Here is a 12,495-nt window from a genome sequence, read left to right on the forward strand (position 1 = left end):
TCCAGTTACCTCTGTTCAGCTGACAACACCATTTCCTTCCTTCCAGCCCCGAGGCCAATTATGTCATTAAAGGTGTGTGTCACTTCGCTCAATTTGGCCAATTAAATTGGATGATGAGACACCGATGACCTTTCACCAGTTTTCCATTCAATTGAATTGTCAGCTAAGAAGTTGAAGGGAGGGAGCCGTTCCGAAGCCAAGCGTGACACATCCTGATCAGCCCTTTGCCTGAGGAGACCTGGCTGTCTGCATCGCCCAACAATGCTACCTTGGGTGGAGCGAGTGATGGGCATGTTTTTAAAATCAAACCGGCTAATCACCGACTCAATATACCTCCCTGAAGTGAAGCTAAACTGCCATCACTTTGCTTGTTAGAAAGGTGTCTGTTATCCCAGGTTAACAGAAATTCAACGTGAGAGAGTTATGGCGCTAGGTTCACGTGTTCCGCAGCCTGGGGACTCGATTTCTTTTTCAATGCGTTGCTGAGAAACGCGCAAAGATAAAGAATTTTTTCCCGTTTTCCTCTCTCCCTAAAATTTGAGACGATCGGGCCAATGAACAAATCAGCCACTGCATACGATATTTAATGTGCACTCTCAGTACCTGGATAGCAACCCTGCTTCTGTTTCAGGGCCAGGATTTAAGGGGAAGGGGTTAAACGTTCAGTCGTGATGTTCCCACCATGAGCTTGATGTGTCGGCTGCTCTCTTGATTTGATTTTGATTTGATTTGTTGTCACAAAGAACATAGAACAGTACAGCACAGCACAGGCCCTTCAGCCCACGATGTTGTGCCGATCATTTATCCTAATCTAAGATCAACCTAACCTACACCCCTTCAATTTATTGCTGTCCATGTGCTTGTCTCAGAGTCGCTTAAATGTCCCTAATGACTCTGACTCCACTACCTCCGCTGGCAGTGCATTCCACGCGCCCACCACTCTCTGTGTAAAGAACCTACCTCTGACATCTACCCTATACCTTCCTTCAATCACCTTAAAATTATGTCCCCTCGTGACAGCCATTTCCACCCTGAGGAAAAGTCTCTGGCTGTCCACTCTCATCACCTTGTACACCTCTATCAAGTCACCTCTCTGCCTTCTTTGCTCCAGTGAGAAAAGCCCTATACCCTCAATCTTTCTTCATAAGACATGCCTTCCAGTCCAGGCAGCATCCTGGTAAATCTCCACTGTACCCTTTGGTATCCTCATCCTTTCTATAATGAGGCCACCAAAACTGGACACAATATTCCAAGTGAAAAATAAAAATCGCTTATTGTCACGAGTAGGCTTCAAATGAAGTTACTGTGAAAAGCCCCTAGTCGCCACATTCCGGTGCCTGTTCGGGGAGGCTGTTACGGGAATCGAACCGTGCTGCTGGCCTGCTTGGTCTGCTTTCAAAGCCAGTGATTTAGCCCTGTGCTAAACAGCCCCTAACTAGGTCTAACTAGGGTTTTATAACTGTACTGAAGTACAGTGAAAAGTATTTTTCTGCGGCTGAGTGAACTTACACAGTAAGTACATAGTAGACAAAGAGAATAATCAACAGAGAACTTTGACAAATGGTACATCGACAAACAGTGATTGGTTACAGTGCGGAACAAGGGGCCAAACAAAGCAAATCCATGAGGAAGAGCAGCATAGGGCGTCGTGAATAATATTCTTACAGGGAACAGATCAGTCTGAGAGGAGGTCATTGAGGAGTCTTGTACCTGTGGGGAAGAAGCTGTTCCTATGTCTGGATGTGCGGGTATTCAGACTTCTGTACCTTCTGCCTGATGGAAGGGCCTGGAAGAAGGCAATGCCTGGGTGGGAGTGGTCCCTGATAATGCTGTCTGCCTTCCTGAGGCAGCGGGAGGTGTAGACAGAATCAATATGTGGGTGGTAAACTTGTGTGATGCGTTGGGCTGAGTTCACCACACTCTGCAGTTTCTTGCGACCCTGGACCAAGCAGTTGCCATACCAAACTGTGATACAGCCGGATAGGATGCTCTCTATCGCACATCTGTAGAAGTTTGTGAGAGTCGATGCAGATATGCCAAATTTCTTTTGCTTCCGTAGGAAGTAGAGACATTGTTCGGCTTTCCTGACTGTTGCATCAATGTGAGTGGACCATGACAGGCTGTTGGTGATGGTGACCCCCAGGAACTTAAAGCTATCAACCATCTCCACTTCGGAGCCATTGATGTAGACGGGAGTATGTGTCGTGCTGCGCTTCTTGAAGTCGATGATCAGTTCCTTGGTCTTTCCGACATTTAGAGAGAGGTTGTTTTCAGTACACCATGCAACAAAGTGATTTATCTCCCTCTTGTAGTCTGATTCGTAGTTGTTTGATATACGGCCCACCACAGTCTTATCATCCGCAAACTTATAGATTGAGTTGGAGTTAAATCTTGCCACACAGTCATGTGTGTATAGGGATGGGGTGGTTTACCCACTGATGGTTTACCCACTTCCTGGGATGGGATGGTTTCCCCACTGATCACGACGACAGATACAATTCCCATATTCCCAAACATTCGTGACGAATGCCCTGTAGAAGACTCTCCCTCTCTGGTAAAAGTAAGGCTTGCGGTTATCTAGCGCCTTTCTTAATTGCTGGTTGTCTTGAACTGCTTTACAGCCAATTAACTTGAGCGGCAAAAAATTTATGCACAGCATGTTCTCACAAACAGCAATGTAATAACACCCAGATAATCTGCTTCTATGATCTTGATTGAGGACTAAATACTGGCCAGAACACCGGGGATAACTGCGCTGCTCTTCTTCAAAATATGTGATATTTTACATACACCTTGCATCACACTCTGGAATTAAAAGTCGAATGATCACCATGAAACCATTGTCAATTGTCATAAAAACCCATCTGGTTCACTCATGACCATTATGGGAGGCAATCTGCCATCCTTACCTGGTCTGGCCTACAAGTGACTCCAGACCGACAGCAATGTGTTTGACTCTGAACTTCCCTCTGAAATTGCTGAGCGAGTCGCTCAGGTCAACGGCAATTAGGGTTGGGCAACAAATGCTGGCCCAGCCAGCGATGCCCACATCCCACAATTGAACAAAACCTAAACACCTCCTGAACAGGCATGTTCCGGCCTCAGTTTAATGGTCTCATCTGAAATACACCTCTGACGGTGCAACACTCCCTCAGTACTGCACTAAAATGTCAGCCTTGAGTTTTGTACTCAAGCCCTGGACTTGAACCCACATCCATGTGACTCAGAAGTCAGACTATCGACTGAGCCACAGTTAATATTTAGACAATGATCCCAAGTAGTTATTACATGGGTGCATAGTATGTTGGAGGCCTTATGGTGCAATGGGTGCCACCTCTGAGCCTGAGTTTGATGCCACTTTAGGACTTAAAAGCCAGAGAGTGAATATTCATAATGTGGCCAAACTGGTTTATCATCAACCTGTAATTCAATGCAATGCATCTTTTTTATTTATTCTTTCCCACAATCTAGGTGTGACTGGTTAGGCCAACATTTATTGTCCATCCCTAATTGCCCTCGAGAAGGTGTTGGTGAGCAACCTTCTTGAACCGCTATGCTTCATGTAGTGTAGGAACACCCACAGTACTGTTAGGGAACGTGTTCCAGGATTTTGACCCAGCGACAGTGAAGGAACAGTGATATATTTACAAGGTAGACCATTTAGAACAGAGATGGGAATACATTTCCTCGCCCACAGATTGGTCGGCCTGTGGAATTCGCAGAGAAAACAGTTGACGCCAAAATACTGTTAGTTTTCAAGAAGCAGTTAGATATAGCATTTGAGGCGAAGGGGATCGATCAAAGGAAATGGGGGAAGATGGGAACAAGTTATTGAGTTGGATGATCAGCCATGATCATAATGAATGGTGGAACAGGTTCAAAGGGCCAAATGGCCTCCTTCAGTTCCTATTTTCTATGTATCTATGTAAGTCAGGTTGGTGAATGCCTTGGAGGGAACATCCAGGTGGTGGTGTTCCCATGGGTCTGCTGCCCTTGTCCTTGATGGTAGAGGTTGCAGGTTTGGAAAGTGCTGTGGAAGGACCCTTGGTGAGTTACTGCAGTGCATCTTACAGTTGCTACACACTGCTACCACTGTGTGTCAGGGGTGGAAGGAATGAATGTTGACGAAGGTGCGTGGCTGCCAGTCAAGCTTTGTCCAGAATGATGTTGAGCTTCTTGAGTGTTGTTGGAGTTGCACCCACCCAGGCAAGTGGAGATTGTTCCATTACACTCCTGACTTGTGCCTTGTAGGTAATGGACAGGCTTTGAGGAGACAGGAGGGTGAATTACTTGCTGCATAACTCCCAGTCTGACCTGCTCTTGTAGCTGCAGTATGTATATGGTTAGCCCAGTTCAGTTTCCAGTCAATGTTAACCCCCAGCATGTTGATAGTGGAGGATTCAGTGATGGTAATGCCATTGAATGTTTAGATTATCTCTTGTTGGAGATGATCATTGCTTGGCACTTGTGGGGCGTGAATGTTATTTGCCACTTATCAACCCAAGCCTGAATGTTGACCAGGTCTTGCTGCATTTGGACATGGACTGTTTCAGTATGTGAGGAGTTAAGAATGGTGATGACCATTGTGCAGTAATCAGCGAACAACTCGACTTCTGACCTTATGATGGAAGGAAGGTCATTGATGAAACAGCTGAAGACAGTTGGGCCTGGACACTACCCTGGCCTTATGATGAAGGAAGGTCACTTGATGAAACAGCTGAAGACAGTTGGGCCTGGATACGTACCCTGGCTTATGATGGAAGGAAGGTCATTGATGAAGCAGCTGAAGAGCAGTTGGGCCTGGGACACTACCCTGGCCTTATATGGAAGAAGTCATTGATGACAGCTGAAGACAGTTGGGCCTTGGACACTACCCTGGCCTTAGATGGAGGAAGTCATTGATGAAGCCGAAGACGTTGGGCCTGGGACAACTACCCTGGCCTTATGATGGAAGGAAGGTCATTGATGAAGCAGCTGAAGACAGTTGGGCCTGGGACACTACCCTGGCCTTATGATGGAAGGAAGGTCATTGATGAAGCAGCTGAAGACAGTTGGGCCTGGGACACTACCCTGGCCTTATGATGGAAGGAAGGTCATTGATGAGCAGCTGAAGACAGTTGGGCCTGGGACACTACCCTGGCCTATATGATGGAAGGAAGGTCATTGATGAAGCAGCTGAAGACAGTTGGGCCTGGGACACTACCCAGGGAAACTGTTGCAGTGACGTAGCCGAAATGAGATAATTGATCTCCAATCACCGCAACCATCTTCCTTTGTGCCAGGTACGATTCCAAATGGCAGGTGGTAGGCGTGGGAGTCTCCTAGTTAGCCATGCTTGATGTGGAGTGACACCTCTCAGGTTTTCATGTCGGAGAGCTAGAATACAAGAGCAGGGATTTACTTCTGAGGCTGTATAAGCTCTGGTCAGACGCCATTTGGAGTATTGTGAGCAGTTTTGGATCCCGTATCGAAGGAAGGATGTACTGACCTTGGAGCGGTTCAGGACTCTGGGTCGGTACTCAATGGAGTTTAGAAAGGTGAGGGGGGGATCTTATTGAAACTTGCAGGATACTGAGGGGGCTGGATAGAGTGGATGTGGAGAGCATGTTTTCACTGGTAGGAGAGACTAGAATCCGAGTGCTTAGCCTCAGACTGAAATGACGAACCTTTAAAACAGAGATGAGGAGGGATTTCTTCAGCCAGAGGGTCGCGAATCTGTGGAACTCTTTGCCGCAGAAGCTGTGGAGGCCAAGTCACTGAGTGTCTTTGAGGCAGAGATAGATAGGTTCTTGATTAATAAGGGGATCAGGGGTTAAGGGGAGAAGGCAGGAGAATGAGGATGAGAAACATATCAACCATGATCGAAGGCTGGAACAGACTCAATGGGCCAAATGACCTAATTCTGCTCCTATGTCTTATGGCTACAGTATCTGGTGACAGGCTGACTGATTCATGGAAAAATGAGCTACAGCAACAGACTTAAACATGTGCATCAGCAATAGATGTGGGGGGCTTCTCAATCTGAGCATAATACATCGAAATGCTGGCTCACAGAGGTCATTCTTTGAGGCTAAGAGTCAGGCATAGTTTTTATCCTTGCTGAAATGAATGATCAAATTCAGAAATCTTAAGCACTCATGTAACAGAACAAAATGATTAAAAATATTAATGAATATACTAATTTAGTCATGCTGTTTATTTTCATATTTGAGTTGTTTACAGTTACCACTTCAGTGCCGTCCTGCTACCTACCACCCTCACAGATCATGGGAACTTGTCATTAAGTTCCTCACATATGATGGAGATCATGGAAGAATTAATTCCCCTTCCCCCCCCGCCCACCCTTCCCAACCCACCCATGCACCCTCCCACTCCCGCCCACACCACATCCGTCAAATATACATCCAGGTATATGATGGTGTGCAGACAGGCAGGTGATTGACACACAGGATGACCAGTGAGCACACAGAACACAGCAGCCAATCACCAGACAGGACACGACCCTATAAAGCCAGAGGGCACTAAGTTTTTCCCGCTCTCTGGGGATCCAGCTTATCCAAACATCACCTCCCTCTGTCTGAAATTGATTGGGGCTAAGTTAAAATGGAACAGAGAAGGTCGCACCCCCATCTGATGCCCTGACCTGGTTGGCTGCAAATTGTAACACATGCACTAACCTCTACTCTCCACTGGTTCCTCATTGAGGTTCTTATCTATGACTCAAAGAATGAATCACAGATTTATGAAAGTACCCCATTGTGTCCATCCCCCCCCCCTCCCCCCCGCCGCCATCGTTCCCAATGTAGATGGGGTGTCCTCCTGCAGATATGTTAATAAATGAGGCATGGATGCAGCGCCGGCCCTAGGGTTGCTGGCGCCCCGGGCAAGCTTGAACTTCGGCGCCCTTGAGGGGGGCGGGGCCGAGGGGAGGGGGGGCGGGGCCGGGGGAGGGGGGGGTTGGGGCCGAGGGGAGGGGGGGTTGGTGGCGGGGCCGAGGGGAGGGGGGGGCCGAGGGTGGGGGGGGGCGGGGCCGGTGCGGGGGGCCGGGTGGGGGGGGGGGCCAAGGGGGGGGCGGGGGCGAGGGGGGGACAGGTGGAGCGGACCGAGGGGGTGGGGGACGATGGGGGAGCGGGCGAAGCGAGTGGGGGGGGGGGGGGGGGTGGGGGGGGGGGGGGGGGGGGGGGGGGGGGGTGGGGGGCCCGCCCTGGGGGAGGGCAACTGCCCAACTGCGCATGTGCGGGACCCGAGTCTCTGGCGCCCCCTAGCACATGGCGCCCCGGGCGACTGCCCGAGTTGCCGGTGCCTTGAGCCGGCCCTGCATGGATGTATGGGTAAGGCCTCCCTTATCTCTGTGTGTGCCCTGTCAGCGGATCATCAGGCCTGCAGCCCTCAGATCTCCGTTCGGAAAAGTATAGGTAGGAAAATGAATTCACAGTGGTTAGCACGTTGCTTCACAGCGCCAGGGACCCGGATTTAATTCCTGACTTGGTCCCGACTGTGCGGAGTCTGCATGTTCTACCCGTGTCTGCGTGGGTTTCCTCCGGGTGCTCCGGTTTCCTCCCATAAGTCCCAAAAGACATGCTGTTAGGTGAATTGACATTCTGAATTCTTCCTCAGTATACCTGAACAGGTGCCAGAGTGTGGCGACTAGGGTATTTTGACAATAACTTCATTGCAGTGTTAATGTAAGCCTACTTGTGACACTAATAAAGATTATTCTAAATCAGGCACGTGGGTGGGTCGCGGGCGGGGTGTCCGGGAGAGTCCGTGGAGTCGTCCGTCGTGGCGCTCCCAATCATGCAAATTCCGCGCACAACAGCTGTAGAAGCCGGCTTTTAATAATGCCGTCTGCAAGCGGCCGACAAAAATGGCCAGAACATAGAACATAGACATAGAACGATACAGCGCAGTACAGGCCCTTCGGCCCTCGATGTTGCACACCGACATGGGAAAAAAAATCTAAAGGCCATCTAACTACACTATGCCCTTATCATCCATATGCTTATCCAATAAATTTTAAATGCCCTCAATGTTGGCGAGTTCACTACTGTTGCAGGTAGGGCATTCCACGGCCTCACCACTCTTTGCGTAAAAAACCCACCTCTGACCTCTGTCCTATATCTATTACCCCTCAATTTAAGCTATGTCCCCTCGTGCTAGCCACCTCCATCCGCGGGAGAAGGCTCTCGCTGTCCACCCTATCTAACCCTCTTTAACAGATTTAAAAAATTTGGCCGCACTGCGCATGTGTGCCCGATCATCGGTGCGCACACGCAAAACTATGCGCATGTGCACCGATGGTCGGGGCACGGCATGTGCAGTGCTGCCACATTTTTTTTTATATGGTCGCAGCCTTTTTTTTTCAAGTTTGGGAGGCCAAAGGAGGCCAAAAGGACCTAAAACCATTTCCTCCATTTTTGTCAGCAACAAACAAGGTAGAGAAAATGGTGGGTCGCGCAGGTCGGCTGGTGTATGTCGCGAGGTTCGGCCGGCGTGGGTTGCGAAGGTCGGCCGGCGTGGGTCCTGAAGCTTGGCCGGTTGGTAAAAATGGGTCCCTGGGAACAAAGTTTGAAAAACGCTGTTCTAAATCATTGCCACAGCCACGAGACTTTGCATGTTAGGGGCAGCCCTCGTACATGGGTGCTCAATGTGTGATGTCATCTCGCTATCCCATCCCACCCCTGACCCCCCCATCAGTCCAATGGTCTTTCAGTCACATTTTCAACTTAAGCTCAGTGCGTAACAGAATGTAAAGCTGCCCAAGTGTATGATGTGTGAGGTCGAGTCTATGCCCACCAGCTGTGGTGGTGGAAACTGTCATGTTGAAACAGCCTGAAATCCTAATCCAACCTCTGCGGTCATGTGGAGCAAATTACAAAATCCCTGTCGAATTTCAGTTTGATTTCACCTTTGAAAGAAAGAAACAGAAAAACTTGCATTTACATAGCGCCTTCCACACCTTCAGTGTCCCAAAGCACTAAACAGCCAATGAAGAACGTTTTGAAGTGTAGTCACTGTTGCAATATGGGAAACACAGCAGCCAATTTCTGCACAGCAAGCTCCCACAGACACAACTACGTTTGTCTATTAACTTAGCAGAGTTTGAACAACTTTAAAATACAAAAATATCGAATATATCAAAGTGGTGGTTAAAAAGTTTGCATTCAAGGGGAACCAGGTAAGCACATAAAACAGAACAGAATCAAAGAATGTGCACAGTGGGCACAGTGGTTACACTATTTCCTCACAGCACCAGGGACCCGGGTTCAATTCCAACCTTGGGTCACTGTCTGTGCAGTCTGCACGCTCTCCCAGTGTCTGCGTGGGTTTTCCTACAGTGCTCTGGTTTTCTCCCACAGTCCAAAGATGTGTAGGTTAGGTGGCTTGACAATGAGAAATTGCCCCTTAGTGTCCAGGGATATTCAGGTTAGATGGGTTACGGGGGATAGGGCACGGGAGTGGGCCTAGGTAGGGTGCTCTTTTGGAGTGCAGACTCGATGGGCCGTATAGACTGTAGGCAGTCTATGAGTCTATGCTGACAAGGTGAGATGAGGTAATTTGGGCCACGTGGCTCGCCACTAGTTGGATGGCTGGTACAAAAGGTGAAGTCACACGGGATCAGGGGTGAGCTGGCAAAATGGATACAGAACTGGCTAGGTTATAGAAGGCAGAGAGTAGCAATGGAAGGGTGCTTTTCTGATTGGATTTTCTGACTAGTGCTGTTCCGCAGAGATCAGTGCTAGGACCTTTGCTGTTCGTAGTATAAATGATTTGGAGGAAAATGTTACTCGTCTGATTAGTAAGTTTGCAGACGACACAAAGGTTGGTGGAATTGCGGATAGTGATGAGGACTGTCAGAGGATACAGCAGGATTTAGATAATTTGGAGACCTGGGCGAAGAGATGGCAGATGGAGTTTAATCCGGACAAATGTGAGGTAATGCATTTTGGAATGTCTGATGCAGGTAGGGAATATACAGTGAGTGGTAGAATCCTCAAGAGTATTGACAGTCAGAGAGATCTAGCTGTACAGGTCCACAGGTCACTGAAAGGGGCAACACAGGTGGAGAAGGTAGTCAAGAAGGCATACGGCATGCTTGCTTTCATTGGCCAGGGCATTGAGTATAAAAATTGGCAAGTCATGTTGCAGCTGTATAGAACCTTAGTTAGGCCATACTTGGAGTATAGTGTTCAATTCTGGTTGCCACACTACCAGAAGGATGTGGAGGATTTAGAGAGGGTGCAGAAGAGATTTACCAGGGTGTTGCCTTGTATGGGGGGCATTAGCTATGAGGAGAGGTTGAATAAACTTGATTTGTTCTCGCTGGAACGACGGAGGTTGAGGGGCGACCTGATAGAGGTCTACAAAATTATGAGGGGCATAGACAGAGTGGATAGTCAGAGGCTTTTTCCCAGGGTAGAGGGGTCAATTACTAGGGGGCATAGGTTTAAGGTGCAAGGGGCAAGGTTTAGAGGAGATGTACGAGGCACGTTTTTTTACACAGAGGGTAGTCGGTGCCTGGAACTCGCTGCTGGAGGAGGTGGTGGGGAAGCAGGGACGATCGTGACATTTAAGGGGCATCTTGACAAATACATGAATAGGATGGGAATAGAGGGATATGGACCCCGTAAGTGCAGAAGATTTTAGTTTAGGTGGCCAGCATGGTCGGTACAGGCTTGGAGGGCCGAAGGGCCTGTTCCTGTGCTGTACTTTTCTTTGTTCTATAAGTGCTGTAAAATCCATGTTATTCTGTGTAAAAGAATTTCACGAGTGGATGAAACATTTTCCACTAATATCAACAATGATCATGTCTAGATAACAACTGTTTATCAAACAAAAAACATTCCAAGCTTCACACTTAATCTCCCTTCATTTTCCAGAACCTTAACCCCTAAGGTTATTAAAGATATTTTACACTAAGTAAATACATCTGAAGCTTTTCAGTAAAAGTCAAGCAAAACAGAAAGATATTTTGTAGCATTTGCAGTAAAGACAGCATCTTCTATTACCACAGAAAAACCAGGGTTTCAAACTGTTCAATTTAGTCTTCACATCACTATCATGCCCGGGCAGGGTCACAGCTTTTACCACAAACTCCTGTATGAATCACATTCCATCCAGCAGCAGGGAGGTACTAACAGACAGGCGCTACCTTAATATAATTTGAGAAACAAACCCACAAGCCATGAAGAGGCTGGAAAACACACAGGAAAACCAAGAACCAACTTGTGCCCTTGGCTGAGTCAAGCGCACCTGCAACTGATTGCTCGCACTTTTATTGAAGGAGAGTGTTTGCCCAATTCTTCAAAGCTCTACAACCAGCAAAGGCCTGATCAGCACACCCAAAGAAAGAGGCTGTCGAGCCAACTAGGCCGTGATCTCCGCCATTTACTCTGATGGCTGAAGCTCCCATTTCTCCTCAGGAACTAATTATACAATCACAGAAAAGCGCCGCAAAAATAAAATTGTGGTTGGCCTCATCTCTATGTTCAGTGGTGGGGAATTGTAGCAATACGGTTCAATTTTACCATGTAGTCAGCTGTGACTCTCCCAAAAGCTCACTTCGCCTGGAGGAGCGTTACCTTCCATGGTTCATACCACTAAACACAGACCATCAACTTTCCCAAATTCAATGTGAAACCAGCATGGAGACCAAGCTCTTCTGGCACCCCAATTTTAGGCCCATTTTCCTCACAGGCCTACCGTGTCGCGTCTTTTCGTCCGACGTCACTTCGTCCAACGACACTTCGTCCACGTCTTTTGGTCCAACGTCTTTTTGTCCGCCCGTCTTTTGGTCCAATGTCACTTCGTCCAATTATCCAATTACAATTAACTCCGTAGAAAACCATTTAATTGATAAAATACAAGTATAGTACAGCAAGTGAATTTAATTGCTAAAATGCAAGTAATTGATAAATGCAAGTAAAATGCAAGTTGAAAAATGCAGTTTAAAAATCTAAAAATGCAGTTAAAAAATCTAAAAGTTTACTAATTACTTAAAATTCCCGAAATTACTTAAAATTGATGTAAATTGTAAGCAACATTCCTCAAGAAATCAATTTTTTGAGGCGTTCAGTTATTTTCTTATATCGCGTACATGAAGTCGACTGATCTCCCTGAAGAATTTGAGCCTTTTTGCCTATTATGAACCCTTCCTCTTCCTTCAGAGTTTTGATTAACCTCCAGATATTCAAATGAGCTTCACCCGCCGAACGCTTTATGGCAGAATGAAACCCCTCAGCAGCATTATTTGTTCTCGGTAGATCTTCTAGAACACGCTGATTAACATTCCATACAGCTGTCGGGAATGTAGGTGTTTCTCTCCTTCGTCTGGCACCACGTCCTCTCACAATGCCTATGTAAGTCAAGTCGAAGTAAACGATGAATTCAGCAGATATTTCTTCATCGTCTATCAAATCTTCATAAGCCTCTTCGACATCTTCAACGGGGAGGAAAGCTAATGCTGAAAAACATCGAATTTTAAGACAGAATTCA

General features: G+C 47.4%; 1 protein-coding gene across 7 annotated transcripts in view; it reads right to left on the reverse strand.

The window, feature by feature from the left end:
* Window positions 1-12,495, reverse strand: part of sema4ba (sema domain, immunoglobulin domain (Ig), transmembrane domain (TM) and short cytoplasmic domain, (semaphorin) 4Ba) — a 636,623-nt gene that overhangs the window by 430,349 nt on the left and 193,779 nt on the right. The window lies entirely within an intron of this gene.

Source organism: Scyliorhinus canicula, chromosome 12 (genome assembly GCF_902713615.1).
Source record: "Scyliorhinus canicula chromosome 12, sScyCan1.1, whole genome shotgun sequence".
NCBI classification, from domain to species: Eukaryota; Metazoa; Chordata; class Chondrichthyes; order Carcharhiniformes; family Scyliorhinidae; genus Scyliorhinus; species Scyliorhinus canicula.